Source organism: Tamandua tetradactyla, chromosome 6 (assembly GCF_023851605.1).
Source record: "Tamandua tetradactyla isolate mTamTet1 chromosome 6, mTamTet1.pri, whole genome shotgun sequence".
Taxonomy (NCBI): Eukaryota; Metazoa; Chordata; class Mammalia; order Pilosa; family Myrmecophagidae; genus Tamandua; species Tamandua tetradactyla.
The window spans coordinates 8,218,343-8,240,606 of NC_135332.1; the positions used below are offsets into that span (position 1 = coordinate 8,218,343).

Consider the following 22,264-nt stretch of genomic DNA (forward strand, 5'->3'; position numbering starts at 1 on the left):
CTTCAATTTAGAGTAGTAGACCAAAAATGATGTACTCTATTATGGCAGAAACGCGTGGCTATTCATTTATAAATAAGAGATTGATAAAGTTACAAGGAGTAAGTTTTAAAATTTTTTTCATTTAATTAAGTAACACTTTTTATGAAATTTAGATACTGCTTCATGTCATTCATATGGCTTTGACTTTCATGGCTGTAACTGGAACATGATTAACTGGTACAGAAAGAGCAAAGTATGTGCTACCCCAAATCCTAATGGACCATAGCCAGATGACATTGGATGGATTGTTCCATCAATGAGGATCATTACACTGGTCTCTTGGCTACTTGAGCTGTTCACTTCCAACAATCTTTTCCTCTTCCCCACCTTAGCCACTTTGTCCTAAGGTTTTGATCTAGAGACCTTGCCATTTTTTTATTACTGCTCCACCTCCAGATCTTGGCTTCTGGCTTTCCACTCTCTCAAGCTACCACCAATCTTTATAACTCTGTTTAGTATCCTTACTCTAACAGTTTTGCCCCATGGGGACTTCTAATCCATTAGCCTCACCATTTTTCTCTTATCAACTTCTTTGTTTTCTCTTCACAGTTTAGATTTCATGGTCCATCCATGTAATCATTCCCTTGAATATACCTACAATTTCCCTGCTCCTCTTTTCCTCCACCTGTCCCACCGGAAAATCCCCAGCTCTGGTTACACCAAATACTCTGTATCTTACACTTGTATTTAAGCACTTGAATGTGGTTCAAGAGAACAGACACTTGTGCTAAGTGGTTTCACTTAAACTTACAGACAAAAATCCCAAATAGGACATCAGCATTGCTATAGGTAATTCATTTTCCTACTATGTAAGAAAATTTGATACCTGTCTTTTCTTTCTTTCTTTCTTTTTACATGACAGGCATCGGGAATTGAACCCGGGTCTCTGTCATGGCAGGCAAGAACTCTGCCTGCTGAGCCACCATGGCCCGCCCATACCTGTCTTTTTTTAAACCTACAACATTAGCTTTCCATTCCTCACTCTTGGATGATAAACACAAATTCACCACAACAGCAGAAACAAACAGAAAAGAACCATTTCATTAGCCCATTCCAAATCTACTATCCTATCAATATTATCTGTATCCATATATTCGGCCCTCTCTCCTTTAGAGTGGAAGGACGCCGTACTTAAAGAAATGTGTGCCTCTATCTGAGGCCTCCACTGGTGCATTGCACCCCTAACCCTTACTCAGTGACTTTTTTCTTATCCACCTTATTTCAACATTTTTTCACTCTCCTTTACTTTTCAAAAAGCTTTAAAAACGTACCACGTGTCAAAAAAAAAAAACAAAACACAACAACCCATGCCAAATGCTAAATTATACTGAGGCAGCAAATTGAGCCTCAGATCTCAGTGGCTTAACTCACCAAAGAATTTGCTGCATTTATAGGCTTAAACTAGTTAATTGTCAATTTCAGGTGTTTAACAGTTTCCCAGATTTTAAGTCCAATGTTGGTTGATAGGGAGTCTTCAATATCTAAAACATCATTGGCCACCCATGGCTGGAGAAGAGAGGGTATGAAGAATTCACATCCAAACCTAGGAAATGTGAGGGAGAGAAAACGGATATCCAATGAGCAGTGTCTCTGCTGCAATCTATACCCTTCTCATACTTCCATGCTATTTCTGTTTTCTTTATAGCCAAGCTCCTCAAAAGGGTTATCTACTTACTGTTTCACTTTCTCATATTCTCTTCTCTGTTTTATCCATGCCAGTGAAGATCTTAGCACCACCAGTCCACTGAAACACTCAACAATCTCTTCTCTAAATGCAATGTTCTGTCCTCGGTCTTCATCTCACTTGACCTCCCAGAAGTTTCAACACTGTTGACTACACCTACCTTGATATACTTTAATCATGTTATCAGTTAGTAGGAACATCACACACTCCATAATTTCTCCGAATTGGTTAGCTGCTCTTACTCTACCTCCCGTACTGGCCCCACCTTATCTTCACACCCTCTGTCTCTGCTCCTCTTTCTTTCTTTACTCTAATTCATCTTGTCCAGTCCAGCTATAAACACCCACTACATGCTGATGACTTCCAAATTTATATCTAGTCCTAGTCTCCTTGCTGAGCTCCAGCCTTGCATATCTAAGTGCTTGCTAGACAGCTACCTTGACATTCTAATAAGCATTTCACACTTATTAAGAGTATTCCCTATCATTTTCTATCATTGTACTGTTATATTTTTTCTTCCCACTTCTCACTTCTCATGCTTTTTTAATTTGTTTACTTGTTTATTAGTCACTGTTATTTATCCTGTGCCTAGAATGTTGCCTGGTGCATAACAGTTATCCATGTTTTTGAATGGAAGGATGGATGGATGGATGGATGGATGGATGGAAGGATGGATGGATGGATGGAAGGATGGATGGATGGATGGATGGATGGATGGATGGATGGATGGATGGATGGATGGATGGATGGATGGAAGGGTGGATGGATGGGTGGATGGATGAATGAATGGAAGGATGGATAGATGGATGGATGGATGGATGGATGGAAGGATGTTTAAGGTTTTAACTATAGCACCCCAACTGAGACTGGAAATATTTTATAAGGAATAACTCTTGGTTCTTGATTTCACCAACCAGTAAACTTGACAAAGATAGTTACAGTTCTCTGGAAACAATATAGAAAAAAATAATAAAACATTTCTCTGCTTTTGTATAAAATATGACCAGAATTGTGAAGCTTAACATTCTGAAAGCAATACGGAACTGGTAAACATTTGTAACAGGATAACTAAACTGATTTTAAAAATGAAGCAGTTTGCATATAAATTTCTTTTTAAGTTTTCATTTGGGGCAAAAAATTGAGTCTGTGATTGGATTCTCTAATGCTAGAGACAGGATTAATTCAGATTATTTTTCAACAGAACAGTTTAGATGAATGTGAAAGAGGTAGTGTCAGGACAAATAAAAGGATGTACAGGAATACCTCATTTATCAGCTATTTTCCAGGAATAAAATGTTACAATAACGTAAATGTAATCCCCATGTATGTGCCAAAACTTACCATTTTGAAGGACATTTCTCCACCTTGCTCTGTTCACTCCCCTATTCTCTTAAACAAAGCATCTTGAAGACATCAACAACCATTCTTGACAAATCAGAGTCATCATTGTGGATATTTTGGTACCACATAAGCAATCCCCTACAATAAACATGCCTCTGTTGTCATGCTGGTTCTCTCTCCTTTTTATGCTTCTAGTTCCTCCTTTTCTTTCAGTTCACTTTGTTCTGACTGCAGCTGCTTTCAACTTATTGACTGATTTTATATACCCAATAGCATGGGCAAGGGCTAAGGGTTGCTACTTAATTATGTGCATGATTATGTTATGGGAATCTGGCATCAGGGCAAGTGAGGTACGTACAATGGTGATAGTAGAAATAGTAGTGAAATAATTTTGTAAAATACATTAGAATGATGACATTCTTAGGGAACTTGATAGCGCTATAAAGATTACTTTGATAGTATCTATCCTTGGCTAGCTGGACTGTGGACTTTATCTAGCATAAATGTTACTTTATCTAGTAAAGTAACATCTAATGTTATACTGATAATGGCATATTGAAGGTATGGTCATATTTAGGGTGACCATAAGTCCAAGTTTCACTGTTTTCTCAGTGTAATTCTTAACACCCCATTCATGCTCACAGGTGATCCAGTTTCGACAGTCTTGTATGTTCATCTAATATAAAATGCAGTTTAAATAATTCACAAAGTACCATTAATCCATCCAGCCCAGAATGTAACTGCCTGAAAGTGGTAGTTAAAATTAAATTTAAATAAAGTATATTTGAAATGATGGCATCAGAAATATAATTAATAAAGATTTAGGCTTTAATGCATTAAACAAAAATAAATGTAACGTGATTTATGGAAAATTTTCCTAATATTTCACTGTAAGCTGTCTTTTACAGGGGAAATTTTCGCAGTTGATATAGTAGTACTACAAACATGTGTTCAGGGAATTAGATTTATTCACCTTTGGTATGAAGTGGAAAATTATCTGAAATTTGCAACTTTAAAAAAGAATTTTAAAAAGAAGACTTAGAATGCAAAGCATTATCATAAGCATAGATTGCAGGTCCAATTTTAATAATTCAGAGTAAATTTTTGTTTTCTATTTATGAATTAAAATGTGTTGAAGATTGGCTTATGCCCCCACCACCACCAAAAGGCATTTCAGGTTCCAATCCCTGATCCTATTGGTGTGAACCCATTTGTAAGTAGGACTTTTGAAGATAGTATGCTATTAGTTAAGGCATACCCAAGCGAATGAGGGAGGACCTTAGTACAGTACGACTGAAGTTCTTATAAGCATAAGAAATTGGACACAGAGGAAGCCATGGGAGCAGCCAGTAAACCAAACAAAATTCAATACTTTATTTGTGTTTACTTAGCATTTCTTTTGATTTAGATAAACCAGACAAAGTACCTTTGAGAAATTATAGGTAATTAATCCCAACTTCTTTAAACATGCTGAGAAGTTATTGAAAGTTGACAAATGCTTTTGGATGACTGTTTAAAGTTGAATTTCTTTTATCTGTGTTAAGTAAGCATCTGTTCTAAAGAAATATCATCTCATGATATTAATACGTAACAGCTTGAGGTTGAATGTGTTAAAAACAGAATCATTTCTGTCATTGTAGATTTGTCTACATCTAGGATATATTAAATAATATATAATTACAAACTATTTAGATGTATTAACTATTACTAAATGTGTGAAAATTCATATTCAACTGAATTTCTCAATGACTCCTAAAAGTATTCTTTGGATTAGGAAATTACAAAACATATGAAGGCATATAATTTAGCAAAACTTTACCTAAGAAGTCAAAGCACAAAGCATGATACACTTAAATATTATAGTGTTAGATAGTTGTAATCTGAATGATCTAGAAGTTATCTTATTAAATTTTCCATTTGTGAGAAGTGGAGGACAAAGATTTTGCCTTTTAAGATATCATGTAGTTGGGTGGGCCACGGTGGCTCAGCAGGTAGGAATGCTTGCCTGCCATGCCCGAGGACCCGGGTTCAATTCCCGGTGCCTGCCCACGTAAAAAAAATAAAATAAAATAAAAAATAAGATATCATGTAGTGCTTGGTTTAATGGTGCAATTAATAATATTTAGAGAAAACAATTCAACCCCAAAGGTATTCTAGGAAAGGACCTACCTGATGGACATGAGTCATTCTTATCTACATTAATTACATCCTGAAAATTTTTGACACAAATATGAGATATTCCTGCTTTGATCACATATTTACCACTTTTTCCATTTAAAAATAATGCATGGTAGGGGAAAAAAAGGGAATAATATTAAATAAGCCCCAAGATTCTTTGTTATAATCATTATTCCTTCATTTGTTAATTGTTTCAGTTATCTAATGCTGTGTAACAGATCACCCCAAAATGTGGTCTGAAACCACATTTATTAACTCTTACTGTTTGTATGTGAAGAAATTTGGAAGCTTCTTAACAGAGTGATTCTGGCTTAGGGTTTTGCATGTGTTTGCAGTCAAACATAACTGGGGCTGAGGTCATCTTGAAGGCTTCTTCACTCCCATGTCGAGTTCTCAGGCAGGGAAGACTCAAACAGCTGGGGCTCCTCTGGTATATCTGCCTACCTCTATATGTCTCTTCATGTGATTGCCCTACATGGCAACTTCAGGAAAACTTGTCATATCACATGTTGACTCAGGACTCCAAAGGCTCATGTCCTGAGACAGAAAGCCAGATGGAATCTATATCACCTTCTGAACCTAGTGTGGTAGTAAGATTCAATTGTCAACTTGGCCAGGTGAAGGTACCTAGTTCTGTTGCTGTGGACATGAGCCAATGGCATGTGAACCTCATCTGTTGATCATTATATTTGCAGTTGGCTAAGAGGCATGCCTGCTGCAGTGAATGATGTTTAATTTAATTGACTGGTGCTTAAATGAGAGAGCATAGCACAGCCCAAGCAGCTCAGCACACCTCATCTCAGCACTCGCAGCTCAACCCAGGCCCTTGGAGATAAAGAAAGAAATCACCCCAGGAAAAGTTGTTGGAACCCAGGGGCCTGAAGAGAAGGCCATCAGAGATCACCCTGTGTCTTTCCACTTAAGAAAGAAACTCAGTTGGAAGTTAGCTGCCTTTCCTCTAAAGAACTAATGAAATAAATCCCCTTTTATTAAAAGCCATTCATCTCTGGTGTGTTGCATTCTGGCAGCTAGCAAATTAGAACACCTAGTATTAGAAGTCAAGCAATATTGTGTCCACCACATTATTATGATCAAAGCAATTACAAAGTTCTGTCCAGGTTCAAGAGGGAGAACATAGGCCTCAGTTATCAGTGGAGTAGTTGCAACATCATATTGTGAGAAGAGCATATGAGAAGGAACATATTTATCAGTGTGGCCATCTTTGGAAAATATAATGTGCCACACATAAAACATATAACTGTCTATTTTGTGCTAGGCACTGTGATGAATTGTGGAAATAAAAAGATAAATAACATATCTTTTCTACTCCCCAAGAGCTGTTACTATAATTTCAGGAACATCTCTGTAAATAAATATTATACAAGGTAATAAGATAAGACAATGATTAGCTGTTGAAAAGATAGGATTACAGGAGAGTTGACAAGGAGGATTTTGTGAACACTTAAAGATAAAGGAAAGGATGTCGTCTAGGGTGCCTCTTAGTTTTCTATTTTGGGTTACCAGGTAGATGAGTGATTTAAGACTTATTGAGCTGGGGACAACTGTAAGATATCCACACAGAAATGTTCAGTGGTCATTTAAAATAAGGCAAATCTTATTTTTGGGATTCATATTCAAGAGAGAGCAAGTTTTTTCACCCACTTTCTGAGAACGTATGTGTGATTCACCCATAGTTATCTAGAGCTCTCACTACAACTCCCGCATTTGTTCCAGGTATACTCTCAATGATATACCAACTCGTTAAACAAATGCCCATAAAAAATTCCATTTGTGAACGTGTGGTACGTGGATGCCAATGTGTTTTTTATATAAAGATAGATGCTGTATAACAAGTTCAAAATGCACTTATTTCCTTTTTTCTTTTTAGTTTCTTATTTGCCCTAATCTGGCTTTCTTCTTCAAAAAGAGGTATAAATGTACAATAGGCCCATTTTACCTCTTGGTTCTCCTCTATTACTGCAGTTGCGTTAAGACTTTAAACCAAGGCCCTTACCAGCCGCAGTCGTTTTCTGGGATATCCTGCCACAGTTAAACTGGCTTGCTTTTCTGGCTCCTTCTTCGCACTGCCATGGGAGTCACTTTCCCAACCGTAGCTCTAATCACATCACTCCCTGATCATAAGCCTCTGTTAGACTCCCAGTGCATCCAGAGGAGAATCCAAGTTCCTTGGCTGAGACTCTGATTTGACCCAAACCCAGAATTTTTGGCCCTGAATCTGTAGTTGAACAGGAGATAGACAAGAGAATAGAGCTGTGTTTGTCTGGGTAAGGTAGAGGAATTGGTGCTGTTTACATTCTCATCTCCCTATTCTCATAGCGGGAGCTTGTTTAAACTAAGAAAGGTAAAGTATTTTCTATACATCAATATTCCTAAGAATCTCCTGCTGGCAGCCACGGTTTTTGTTTCAAAAATGGAAGAGAAGTAGGAAAGAAAGCAAGCCTATTGAGGAAATCATCTCTAGAAAGCATTGTCTCTTTGTTTCACTTAAAAACAAAAGGGAAAAAAAGGGAAGCAACACTAAGTAATTATATGCTACCTTATATTTAATCTTTGTAAACCAAGTGGAGGGGAGCAGCTCTTCAGTCTACTTTGAGATAAAATATTTGTATTATAGCTTTGACAAATCAAAGAAGGTCAAACATTTAGTTGTTGCCTGTTTGGCTAGTGTGTTATTCAGTGTTCATCTTTTTGTTTATTGTATTTAAATATTCAGAAGGCTTGTAGCCACTTATAAAGATTAAGACTCCATTAAAGCTTTACAGGACAAATTCTGATTCATAATTTCCATAAAGACTTTTATTTGATGCTTAATTTTTGATGAATTGAACCCCATAATCACGTACTTCATCAGAAAAGCACTTCAAGAATCTTAATAGCTTTAGATTTTAAAGCAATTAACTATAACCTTTTCAAATAAGAGACAGTAAAAATTCTTGGAATTTTTCCAAGTTCTATTCTGAGATTACAGTTTTAGAGGTGAGTACATTTGACAAATGACAGATATTAAGGATGTCATGGGGCTGGTTTCGAATGTGAGCAAGCATATGTGTAAATCTAAATGAAATTTAATAATGGGTATAGCATGGAATAATAGAGAGTATCCTACTATGAGTTTACCCTGTAGTCTTTTCAAATAACCCACACAGGGGCTTGGGCATTACTGATTTTCTGCACCTACAAGACACAGGATTGGAGTGTGATGCATGATGGATTCAACAAGTTAGATGCCACCTCATGGATGGCATCACAAGAGGAGCCCAGGTAATTTTGGAAGCCAACTAGCTAGCCAGTCTTTCCCAACAGTACATTAACTTCAGTAAGAATCTTTCACTCAAATGCCATTAAATAGACATTTTAAATTTTTGAATTGAAGTTATTAATATATAATTTGTCTTTTAAAACAAAATATCCTGTGGAGATGGTAAGGAAGTGACTTTCCATTGATCAGGGTCTTATGTCAACCACTTCCTAAAAATTAAGGGGAAAGGGGATAGGGGACCTTTTATAGAGACATCAGTGCTGGAAAACTAGTGAGCCACCAGAGGGGATGTGGAGGCCCTCAGACCGGGCCAGACTATATGCTGAAGAACCACATTCAAATATCACCCAATCATGTCCAGAAAGACAGAGAGGAGGAAGCTGTAAGCTTCCTTCAGTTTGTTCAGGAGCATGAGAGGCTTCAGTTCCAACTGCAGCCTATTCCTACCACCAGAACCACCATAAGCTTCTTCAACAGGGGTCTTTCCTCTAGGTTTTTAGGGTCAGGAACAGGATTGCTTTCAGTTGGATTATCAGGTAAAAGATCTGTACAACTGAATAGATGAGGTAACCAGGAGCACTGGAATCACCTTTTAGGTGGGCTTAAAAGACAGTCCTCTTCAAACTTCACTGGATTCAGTGAAGGTCAGTGACTCTTCCTTAAAGTTGCTATTCCTAATATGAATTCATTGAGCATTTTTTAAGCCAATGAAATTTTGTAAACTGAAAACATGACTTAGGTCTATACTAGGCTAGCACTGGAGTCATGTTTGCAGAAAAACAAGGCATTTTGATGAAGGAAAATCATAAGCTGAACAAAGTATAATGGACTTTCAGATAGGAAAACCAAATATGCTAGCCAGGTTGATGTGACAGCCTATTGAATCATAGGCATCTTTATCATCCCAAGACAAGAATAAGCTGACAGACAGATATTAACAAATGGGCCAACCAGGCTTGGATGTTAGCACAAAGTATCAAAGTAGAGCTCTATGTTCAGAAATTAGCATGACAATCCATGGATATCACAATAATCTTTCTGCAGGTGGTTATCAACAATTTTGTATATGAGCTTGGGTGACAAGCATGTGATCCAAATGTTATGCTGCTCCAGCAGAACCAGTCACTCTAGATGAAGCCAAGGAAAAGGAACATGAAATGATGACTGTAGTCCTCAGACATAATATCCAGATGAATATCATTATGCATATGAAAATAACTATCCAAAAGATTATCAATATGGCTACTAAGAGGCCTCTATTAAAGATTCACGCATTCTTATAGTCTTCTACTTTAACTGGTAATTTTCAAACTATACAAAGTTTTGAATTTTTTTGTACAATTAAGGGTCTGATTTAGACATGGGAGAAACTTAAATATCAATGTTTCTCATCTTCAAGATCTAGTAATAGGAGGCAGCTTCTTAAATTTTATGCCTAAAGCACAAGCAGTGAAAAAAAATTGATAAATGGGAACTCCTTAAGATCGAGAGCTTCTCTGCCTCAGAGGACTTTGTCCAAAGGCAAAGAGACAGCCAACTGAATGGGAGAAAATATTTGGAAACCACATTTTGGGTAAAGACTTGATGTCTTATATACATAAAAAAATTATACAGCTCAACAACAAAGAATAAACAGCCCTATTCTAAAATAGACGGAGGATATGAACAGACACTACCAAAGAGCAAATACAAATGACTAAAAAAACACGTGAAGATATGCTCACTTTCATTAGATATAAGGGAAATGCAAATCAAGATGACACTGAGATATCACCTCACAGCTGTAAGAATTGCTGCTATTAAACAAGCAAAGAACTACACATGTTAGAGAGGATGTGGACAAACTGGAACACTTAATTCACTGTTGGTGGGAAGGTATAATGGTGAAACTGCTGTGGAAAACAGTTTGGCGATTCCTCAGAAAACTAAATATTGAGTTGCCATATGACCTGGCAATACCAATTCTCAGTATATACCCAGAAGAGCTGAAAGCGGTGACACAAACAGACATTTGCACACTGAAGTTTTATAGCAACACTATTCACAATTGCCAAAAGATGGAAACAATCCAAGTACCCGTCAACAGACAAGTGGATAAACAAAACGTGGTATATGCATATGATGGAATATTATGCAGCAATAAGATGAAATGAGATCTGAAGCGTATGACACCATGGATGAACCTTGAGGACATAACACTGAGTGAAATGTCAGACACAAAAGGACAACTACTGTATGATTTTGACTCTGGTGAAGTTAATCTCAGAGGTTAACACTGTAGAATATAGCAGACCTAGAGGTAGCAGACAGAAGCTAGAGATGGGGAAAGACTACCCAATGAGGTTGAACTTAAATGCAAGTGAACAGATAGAAGTGATGGTAACAAATAAAGTGAGGTTATAAGTAACATTGCCATATTGAAGGTGAATATGATTGAAAGTAGAAATATAATGCCATATATCCCACTGATTAGATGTACAATTATAAATAAGCTCCTTCATGAACCATTTCAAAGGTTTTATATTGGACAAAGTCAATAGTAGAGGGAAAACTAAAATTGCATGTTCTGGCCAATAGTTAACAGGAAGACACCTCAGCACTACCTGGGCAACTAATTGGGGAGGGAGAGAAACTGATTAGGGGTAATTTTGATTTGGTACTTGGGGAGGCTGTGTTTGTCAGTTCTTTGTTGCTATGAAAATTGTCTAAAATTGGGAGTGCTCCTGATTGTAAAGCAAGTGAGGATACTGTAAGAAATGGTTTGTTTATTTTGGACATTACTCATAATGCCCAATAGATGGAGGGAGCCTAAGGGTACAATGACTGAGAAGCAAATGGTGAACTGATACATTTATATGATGGAATATGTTGTGACTACAAAAAAGGAAGGACATCAAAAGGCATTCGATGAACTGAATAAACCTAGGGGACAATGTGTAATGCAAAATAAGCTAGAACAAAAGAACAAATTTGCTAATGTCTCTTTCAGAAAATACTTATAAGAAATTTGTAGCCTAGATTATAAGACTTATAGCAGCTACACTTAGTATGAAGTTGTAAGTGTATTTCTAGATTCTGAGACGCTGAGCTAAGTGTGTCCGCTGGCATTTCCCTGAAACTTTGAGTACCTCTGTAATATCTAAGACTTAGAGCTGGAGTTCTACAGGTGTGAAAGTCAGCATTGCTACATACAATATCAGTTAAAGTGACTGAAAAAAGATCAGGCTTCAATCATAAATACAAATGAAGCCAGTCTGGCTGGGACTGATGTAAATCAGAATACAGGGTAACAAATGATAGTGTTTGTACTCTAGACTTCCACCTACTGTGTGAGACCAAAAGCAGAGAGGTTTATTATGTCTAGAACCTAAGTTTTCTGGAACACAAAACCTATATCAACTTGTCTGGAAACCCCTGAGGCCTTGTAATTGTGAATAGTTTAATGTAATACTCAGACACATCTCAGACTGTGGCAGGCTGATTTAAAAGTATTGTTGGGGGCGTGGGCCACAGTGGCTCAGCAGGCATAGCTCTTGCCTGCTGTGCCAGAGACCTGGGTTTGATTCCCAGTGCCTGCCCATATTTAAAAAAAAAAGTATTGTTAGGGTCCCTTGAGAGCCTGAAGGGAAAATATGGAACTATTAAACTTTCCCATCTGGGAAACCCCAGGTACCTTCCCAACCATTGGGACTCCTAATAAAATAGGCCAACCTCTTGATTTTGAGGCTTGCCCTTATGAAACTTATTTCTGTAGTGGAGAAGCTATGACTACCTATAACGTGGCCTAAGAGTTGCTTCCAGGAAACATCTTTTGTTGCTCAGATGTGGCTTCTCTCTCTCTAAGCCCAGCTCCCCAAGGAAAATCATTACCTTCCACCCTACAGGGAGCATAACATTCGGGGGTGAAAGTCTCCCTGATAAGGTAGGGTATGACTCCTGGAGATGAATCTGGGCTCAGCACTGTGGGATCAACAGTGCTTTCCTGAACAAAAGGGGGCAAAGATGTACAATAGAATAAGGCCTCCGTGGCCAAGAGAGATTAAATTGAGTCAAGAGGCTATTCTGGAGGCTATTCTTATGCAAGCTTCATAATAGTCATAATTGCCATGGTTTGGTAAACCCCAACCAACATCACACCTCTTAATTCTTAAAAACACCTAGAGCTGGAACTGAGACTTATTAAAAGTTTCATGTACTAAGTTTGCATTTCTGAAACTTAGACTTTCCAGAGGGTTCTTAGGCCAGATAAATCCTGAAACCCAGAAGGACCTGCCTTTCCAAGATTATCAACTAATTACATCCCCTTATTCTTTAGTGCCAATACCTGTTCTTAACATGAAAAAGTCAGAATGGGCATTGCCTAAAGATCCCTTATAAATTGGGAGAAGGATAAAAGAAGGAGGAGTTATAACAGAGAAAATAGGATTTAACAAATGAGTATGACTGCTGAATCACCATATTGATATTTCTTTTACTCTCCAGTGTTTTGGAGCAACTGGAAGGAAAAAATCTGAAATAGTGGAATGGTAGTTATTGATCTGTAACTACTTGTTGAAGTACACTTTGAAAAGTATTGCTTTTTCTTTCTTTTCTTTGTATATAAACAACATTTAAAAATTCAATGTTTCGGATAGCACAATACTACCTAACTGTAATACAATAATGTTAGAACACTGAATGAAGCTTAATGTGAGAATGATAGAGGGAGGATGCCTGGGGGCACAAATGAAATCAGAAGAAAAGATAGAAGATAAAGACTGAGGTGGTATAATGATAGCGACTAAATGTACAAATTAAAAAATGTTTTTGCATGAGGAAGAACAAAGGAATGTCAATACTGCAGGGTATTGAAAATGGATGGTAATTAATATTTTAAAATTTTAACTTACGTGTGAGACTAAAGCAAAAAATGTTTATTTGGTACAAAATTTATATTTTGACTAGTGCATTTCCTAATATAACTTATGTGGGCAGCTTAACTGAACACCATAATACTTGGAACCTTGAATATGACATGAGATTTTGTAGGGTTGTCTAGAGGGATGCCCCAATAAATCCCAGAGTGATTTGAACAGTGAATAAAAATGAATTTGCTAAGTCCCCTTAGGGGAATGGTGAGAAAGGGGAAAATTCAGCTTCCCCAAGTGAAGAATTCTTGATATTCTCACAAACAGTGGGGACAACCAAAGCAATCATCTAAGCCCCCAATCTTGGGGTTTGTTCGTAAGAAACTAAATCCCACAAAGGATAGACTAAGCGTACTTAAAATTAGGCCTAATGATATAGCTTTCACAATGTGACTGTGTGATTGTGAAAACCTTGTGTCTGATGCTCCTTTTATCTACCTTGTCAACAGATGAGTAGAATATATGGAATAAAAATAAATAATAGGGGGAACAAATGTTAAAATAAATTTAGTTTGAAATGCTAGTGATCAATGAAAGCAAGGGGTAAGGGGTATGGTATGTAAAGTTTTTTCTTTCCTGTTCTTGTTTTATTTTTCTGTTGTCTTTTTATGTCTTTTTCTGAATTGATGCAAATGTGTGGGAAATGATCATGATGATGAATATGCAACTATGTGATGATATTGTGAATTGCTGAGTGTATGTGTTGGGAATGTTTGTGCTTCTTGTAATTTTTTTTTTAATTAATAAAAAATTAAAAAAAAAAATTAGGCCTAAGACTCACCCCCAAGAGAACCTCTTCTGTTTTCAGACGTGGCCTCTCTCTCTCTCTTAGCCAACACGACAAGCAAACTCACTGCCCTCCCCCTCTCTACATGGGACATGACTCTCAGGGGTGTGGACCTTCCTGGCAACATAGGACAGAAATCCTAGAATGAGCTGGAACTTAGCATCAAGGGACTGAGAAAATCTTCTTGACCAAAAGGGAGAAAAGACAAAATAAAGTGCCAATGACTGAGAGATTCCAAACAGAGTCGAGAGGTTATCCTGGAGGTTATTCTTAGGCATTAAATAGATAATACTTTTTAGTTAAGGCGTAACAGAGAGACTGGAGGGAACTGTCTGAAAATGTAGAGCTGTGTTCCAGTAGCCATGTTTCTTGAAGATGATTGTGTAATGATATACACTTTCGCAATGTGTCTTGTGGTTGTGAAAACCTGTGCCTGATGCTCCTTTTATCTACCTGTCGACAGACGAATAAAGCATATGGATTAAAAATAAATTATAGGGGGAACAAACATTACAATAAATTTAGTAGATTGAAATGCTAGTGATCAATGAAAGGGAGGGGCAAGGGGTATGATATGTATGAATTTTTTTCTATTTTCTTTTTCTGAATTGATGCAAATGTTCTAAGAAATGATGATGATAAACAACTATATGATGATATTGTGAGTTATTGATTATATAACAATGGAATGATCATATGGTAAGAATGTTTGTGTTTGTATGTGGTTATGTTTCATAAATAAATTTTTAAAAATTCAATGTTTTTACAATATTGTCTGCTAATTTTTAAAGTACTGATGAATGTGAACATAATATACAACAAAAACTCTAATAACTTATGTGGACACCATAATATTGGAACCTTGAGTAGGGCATGAGATTTTGTAGGGTTGTCTAGAGTGATGCCCCAATAAATCACATTATGACTGGTTTCTAAACTTCTTAGAACCTTCAAGTTGTTTACTTTACTATTTAATGAATTCTTACTATGTGCCCAGTGCTTTACATAATTACCTCATTTAATCACTTCACTGCAAGAGAGGTACTACCCTATTTTACAAATATGAGGGTTTTGTGTATTATCCTACCTGTGTTTAGACAAGCTTCTGGGTCATCCAGTTTAGCTCTGCAAACCCCAGTGGTTGCTTTTGTATAAAGCACTGTGCCAAACTCTATAAGGGATTCAAAGAAGGTTTCTCTGTTCTAGCAACTCAGAGTCTAGTGAAAAAATGCAGTCTAGGTACATAACTCAATTAGAAAGCAGACTTTCAGAGATGCCATCAAAGAAGCAAACAGCACTTTAGGTATCAAGGAAGAGGCAGAATTAATGATTTTCAGTGGAGGGATCTGGGAAAACTTCGAAGAAAATAATTTAAACTGGTTCTTCTTGGAACAATTGTAAATGGCATCCTAACTAGTGGGAGCAACATGAGCAAAGGCTGTTTTAGAGGTGCAGAACAAGTTTCAAATGCACCTCGTGTGACGTGGGCAAATTCTACAGGAAATCTATATAAGTAGTAGCCTAATCTGTAATCTTTAAATTTGGCCCTTATTTTTTGTGCACTTTGTGCACTTTGGAGCCATTAAAGGTTTTTTCAGTTGAATAAAATGGTAGTTTTAGGGAAATAATTTTGATATAGTACTTGTAGGGAACCAAAGGCAATATATTTTTTGGAGTTTTAATCCCTTCCCGATAGCCTACTAATTTTGTAAAATTCCTTAAACTTTCTGACCCTCATATTTGTAAAATAGGGTAGTACCTCTCTTGCAGTGAAGTGATTAAATGAGGTAATTATGTAAAGCACTGGGCACGTAGTAAGAATTCATTAAATAGTAAAGTAAACAACTTGAAGGTTCTAAGAAGTTTAGGAACTAGTCATAATGTGATTATGAGCTTGTTCTTTGGAGTGAGACTGATCTAGCTTCAAATCCCAGCTCTATTCTTACTAGCTCTGTGGCTAGAGCATATTACCAAGTCACAGTGTCCTCATTTTTAAAATAAGGGTGGTAGTTTCTATCTTATGGGTTGTGTGCGGATTAAATGAGTTTATGTAAAAATGCTCTGTATACCTGGCACATAGGAGGCATGAATGAATTAATTCATTCTTTCAACAGATGTTTGCTGAATGTTCTGTTCCTTATGCCCAATTCTGTTCCATGCACTTGGAGCATATCGGTGAACAAAATAGAATGAAGTCCGTTCCCTTGTGGATCTTACATTCTAAATGATTACTGATGAACGAGAACACTGATTAGAAGATGGTAGCAGTTGTCTGTGGAAGATGCACAGAGGTTTGGACCGAGGGCAGTGGTAGCGGAAGGGGGAGAGGAAGGTATGAATTGCTAGGTGTGATATCGCACTGTGTTGGTGGAAAGAAAAGGAGACAACCAGAGAGGATGCCCAAGGTTCCCGTGCCATCAACCAGGAGAAGGGGAGCACAGAGGAAAAGCATATTTGAAGGAGGGGATGATGGACTCGGTCTAAAATTTTCAGTAAAAGTGGGGTATCCATCCATGTGGAGCATTCTGGCAGGCAGAATGTTTTTCTGAACATTAGAGCAATTGGGAGTCCTGAAACACTTTGGGAGTTGCCTGTAGGTAATTGGTGACTCTTAGTAAACCAATTTTGGTCAAGTGGTGGAGTGCAGAGGAATTAGAGGGAAGAGGAGAAATAGTACGTACAGACTACTCTTTCAAAGTATTATACAGTGAGGGAAAGGAAAGACAGAAAAGTAACTTGAGAAAATGGTGTTTTCAGATATTATGTGTGCTGGGCAAATGAAAGAAGCCAGTGGAGAGAGAAAGATTGAAGCTATAAAAGATTGGTTTATCTGTACTTTTAATGAATATTTATCCTTTTCTTACTGATTGCAAAATACTCTGTCCATCATAGCGATGGGTACAAAGATAAAAAATAAACAGATACAGCCTTAAGGGAGTTTACCTTTCAATAGATAATTGTACACCCCAAAAGAAATTTCTGTTACTCTGCATTAGAATGTTAACTTCTGTCTCAGCAGTGTTTTTTTCGCCTGTTTTGGGTCACTGCTGTATTCCATCCTTGAAGAATGCCTAGCATATAGTAGGCATTTATCAAACATTGAATAAATGATTTAAAACTCTCGGTGTAATGATATTGGAATTGTTTAAGAAAATTACTGTTCTTTTTGAGACAAAAGGGTGGTTCTTTGGCATAATCAGTGCACTAATCTATGGCAAGTAGGGTCGGGGATATTTAACAGAGAATTGAGATATAGTTCAAGGGAAAGGAATAAGAAGGTGATAAAGTTAAAAAGATAATTGACCAACAGTCAAAGGATTATCATTCCCAGCAAAACTTAAATGCTGTTTTTCTATAAAATAATTGTGAGAACTTAAGAATATATTAACAAACCTGGAGGGTAGAAATTTGTCACCATTTTAGATCCAGTTTCCATGAATGGTGTACTTACAGTGAGGAAAGAGAAGAATTTTTCTGTATATCAAAGTATCAGCAAATCAGATTCCTATGGGTTTACCACCTGTTGCCCCAAGGACCAAAAAAAGAAACAAAAAAACAAAGAATGAATGAATATGTAAGAGTATAAGTTCTTGCAAAAGTTGAGGAACTAATAAAAATCACTTGGGGTGCAAAATTCGTATGATAAAGCTAAAAATTGTATTTTCCTGCCTTATTTACTTACAAAAATGCATAAATTAGGTAGACCATCAATATTAATTTGTCATCAACCCCAATCCATTATAAAGGATAAAAACTGGCAACAAGAGCTGAATAACATTTTAGCTCTTTAAGGATATTTTACCTAAGCATCAAAATCACCTGGGGAAACTTAACAGAAACGAAAAGTTCCTAGCCCAGACCTGCTTAATTGGGGGATGGGGAATTCAGATGCATAGGTAGGTTTGGAAGCCACTGATCCAAAGTTATGTAGTAGGAGCTCAATAAATGCATACATTAATTAATATTAATAAATAATTTTTAAAAATAATATTTATTACTATTAACTTCTACTTGAAGTTTAGAAATCAGTTTTCATGAAATAAAAGCAGATACAACTTGGGTCTACACACAAGTCAATGTGGGTTACCCAGCTGCCAACTCTTCCTTCCAGAGGAGCTATACATTCAGGTTGATTGAGGGAATGAATGGGGTCCTCTACTGAGAAAACATTCTATTTTCATTCTGGCTCCTACTGTAAAAACCATGGACTTTAATTAATAGTACAATTATAAAACTGTGCTATCATCAATTGTAACAAATATTAAAAAATTCTTACAGCAGTCTCAAGAATAGAGGAAATTTTATGTTGAAAGAGACGAGAATCTTGTGGTCTTGACATTTCCTGCCTTGGACAGAGACTCATGTTCAGGAAGAGGAAATTTTAGAGAAATTTCAGCTTTAACAGTTCCAAATATAGGTTTTGATTATTATATATACAATGCTTAATTTTCTACTCTATGCTTTATCATAATCAAACATAAATTTACTTTTTTAGACTCTCCTGCGAGTTTATGTTCGGTATTTCCTTATTTGAGATTAAATTGAGAAATTTACTTTTCTTTGAGAAAGAAACACAGTTGCTGTGTGCAACTAGCCCTACATTGTTTTAATGAGAACAAAAGCAAAATGTTCCAAAATTATTTGCTTCTAGCTACAAAGCATGTTTCAGGAATAAAAATCTCCTTCATTAAATGCATGAGAAAAAAAAAAAGAATTGTTCTTGAGGTTCTTAATGATCAACTTGTATAGGCTTCATTGTAAACTGATACTAAAGAGCCCCTATTATGATCTGTATATTTTGGTGCCAGAAGGTTTTTTTCTTATGGTAAATTATTAAGTTCTTTCAGCTGCTGGGCTGTCATACAGAGATATAGTAAATCACATTCTATTTTGTCATGGATTACATGGAGCAATAAATTTGGGAATAAAGATCAAAGCAATTCGACACTCATATCTGAGTGTGGGAGGGATGTTTAACTTGTAGAAAAACTGATTTAGGTGAAGCTGTTGCCATCCTTGTGTGAATTTGGATAGTCGGTTGAAAATGAATGAGGAGCAAATCCAAAAATGAGTTTCCATTTTTGTATTTAGTAAAGAGAAGTTGATTCTCTGGCTGTAGAGCTTGAATTAGATAATTACATGCTGAAAGTGGCAGGGTCTGTTAAAATTTTATTAATGTCTTTTAATTGCCCTCATGATTAAACAATGTATTCCATTCTACTTTTATTTGGAATTGTTTGAAACCATATAATTAGTTAAATGCTCTTGTAGTAATGCTATCTGACTTCTTGGAGCTGAACTGTTTGCTTTTATTGCATTTAAAACCATTATAAGTAAACCAATTTAAGCTCACTAAGCACCTGTGATTGTTTAGATCTTGATGGTTATTATCTTTGTTCTGTGTTGCCATAGAAACTCTTAGGTTATCAAAGTTGATGCTATTCATTTATTTAGAACAACTGATCTCAACTTGTTGAGCTCTTTTCAGAGAAACACTGTAGATGAGAGATAATATAGCAGAAGTGGCTAACTGAAATCATGTGCTTTACATAAATTATTTTCTTAACAGTTTTACTTTAAAAAGTATCCTCTGTCAATTTTCTAGACAGTGATTCCCTAACTTGGCAGATTATCAGAAGCACCTAGGGAGCTTCTTGATCTAGATTCCAAGGCCACACATGATCCTGTGAGTCTGATTTCGCAGGTTTAGAAACAGCATTTTTCTTCTTTCACTCTGGTATGATTTTTCCTACTTTCTTCATTCTAATCTTGTTTGGGGAAATATTTTTAAATGCTTTAGCCTGTTAGCAGACATTTAAGCTGTGCAAAATTTTTCTCAAGATTTGGTTTCTTTTATTTTTTTGTCTCCTAGTGTCATGCTTTTATTGATCTCATTCACCTCATGAAATTTAGAAGATATATTCCAATGTTGTAATAAATCAATTTGACTTTAGACATTATAACAAACAAATCTCTCCCAAGAACCATATGAAGATTAAGAACCCATCCCTACATTCTTAATTGGATCAGAATAACATGTAATCAGGATGTAGATGTGATGGTCCAAGGTGCTGATTTTGTTCTGAAAGGAAGAAAAGGCCAGCTGGTGGTGAGTGAGTGTGTATGTGTGTGTGTGTGTGTGTGAGAGAGAGAGAGAGAGAGAGACAGAGAGAGAGAGAGAGAGGGAGAGAGAGACAGAGAGAGGGGAAGGGAGAGGGAGAAGGAGAGGGAGAGGTCTCCAAGGTAGAGTATTATACAAGGTAGAAGATTTAGCTGTGATGCTGCAAAAGCCTAGTTGGAAAGAAACTGCAAACTGTTTAAAGACCTGAAAATTTGTAATGGGGGTGGAGCACACAGTTTAACACATTCATTTTTCAGGCCCCAAGCTCTTTCAACAGGCCTTTTCTCATGTCCTGTGTTTATGCTGTAGTGCCTCGTAAATCCAAGGCTCCCAGGCTGGAGCCACTTCTTTAGAACATCACTATGAAAAGTAAAAAGCAAGTAGAGGCTTCAGAGGAGAGAATCTTAAAAGGAACAACCTGAACCCATGTGCTTGGAAAACATATGGGCCTAGTTCAGGCTATTTCATTGCGAGGAATGAAAGAGCCAAGGAGTTGGAGAGGGCCTGATAGATAGCTCTCACCATGTGTCCCTATCTCTCAGGCTTCTGCCAGGGTCCTGGGCCCCAGTTCCCATCACAGATCCATACTGAGACTTGACTCAGGCCCTAAACCCTAAACTATTTTACTGGACACCCTGATCCCTCACTAAGTTCCTGCTTCTGATTCTTCTTACAAAGCTAGAAATGGCTCTCTGTTTTTTAGGATATAAATGCCAAGAATGGCCCCTGGCCCCAAGTCCCATATTATCTTCTCAGATTAGAATCCTTAGGGAGCAGACTTACATCTTCTCTTGCCTTGGATTCCTGGGCTTCAGGCTGCCAGCCCTTCAATAGGTGGGGAAGAGGTAGGGTCACCATTGTGACACTGTCAGTGTCTCTGGCCCATTTCTGCAGCCACTTCCTTCCAGTGAGGTACATTGAGCCTGTTATTTCACAGTTATGACATGGATTTGGAGCCCAAGGATTGATTTCTATTCACTTCCTTCAAAAGAAGTATATTTACTGCATCTGACTGTGTGTTGTGTGCTGGGAGTAAAAGATATATAATAGTAAATTGTCCCTTAAGTAGTTGTTGGTCTAGCTGTAGATCTATGCAGATAAATAGATGGTTTCAACATAATTTATCAAGCAATAAAATGGTTGTGAATACAGACTGATAGAGGTGTGATTTGATCTGAATGATGTCTTAGGGAAGACTTCCTGGAGGAGATGATGCCCGACTGAGCATTTTGTTTTGCTTTGTTTTTTACATTAGGGTTTGATGTTTGTGGTGCACAGTCCTATGTTGTATTTTTAAAATTTTTTCTAGTAACATACTGTGCCAGTTTGAAACTGTTGTGTACTCCAGAAAAACCATGTCCTTTAATCCTTATTCAGTATTGCTGGGTGGATCTTTTTGATAAGTTTCCATGGAGATGTGACCCACCACGTTGTGGGTGGTACCTTTTGATAAGATAATTTCCATGGAGATGTATCTTCACCCATTCAAGGTGGGGTTGCTTACCAGAGTCCTTTAGAAGGAACCATTTTGGAGCCCACACAGCCAGAGATCTTTGGAAATGCAGAAGAAAAACGACTCCAGGTAAGCCTTACGAAATGGAAAGAGAAAGCTGGTACATGTCACCATGTGCCTTCCCAGCTGGCAGAGGTGTTCTGGACCCATTGGCCTTTCTTGAGTCAAAGTATCTTTCCTTGGATGCCTTAGTTTTTATGGCCCTAGAACTATAAACTTGCAACTTAATAAATTTCCCAGTTTCTTTGTGTGCTGTATGCTGGGGGTCATTTTTCATTCTTTTTCCATGTGAATATTCCATTATTTCAGGACTATTAGTTTAATTTTATTTTTGAGGGGGAAGTACACAGGCCAGGATGCTGTGCGACCATCACCACCATCCATTATCAAACTTTTCCATCACTCCAAATAGAA

General features: G+C 37.1%; 1 protein-coding gene and 1 long non-coding RNA gene across 7 annotated transcripts in view; one reads left to right on the plus strand and one right to left on the minus strand.

The window, feature by feature from the left end:
* Window positions 1-22,264, plus strand: part of CEP112 (centrosomal protein 112) — a 587,527-nt gene that overhangs the window by 420,411 nt on the left and 144,852 nt on the right. The window lies entirely within an intron of this gene.
* LOC143687043 (uncharacterized) lies at window positions 1,416-21,144 on the minus strand. 2 transcript variants are annotated; one of them, XR_013177361.1, is made up of 4 exons: window positions 21,121-21,144; window positions 18,493-18,562; window positions 17,668-17,736; window positions 1,416-1,582 (listed from the first exon to the last, which is right to left on the minus strand). It is a non-coding gene; the product is annotated as an uncharacterized LOC143687043 (long non-coding RNA). The 2 variants fall into 2 exon arrangements; XR_013177362.1 differs by lacking the exon at window positions 18,493-18,562.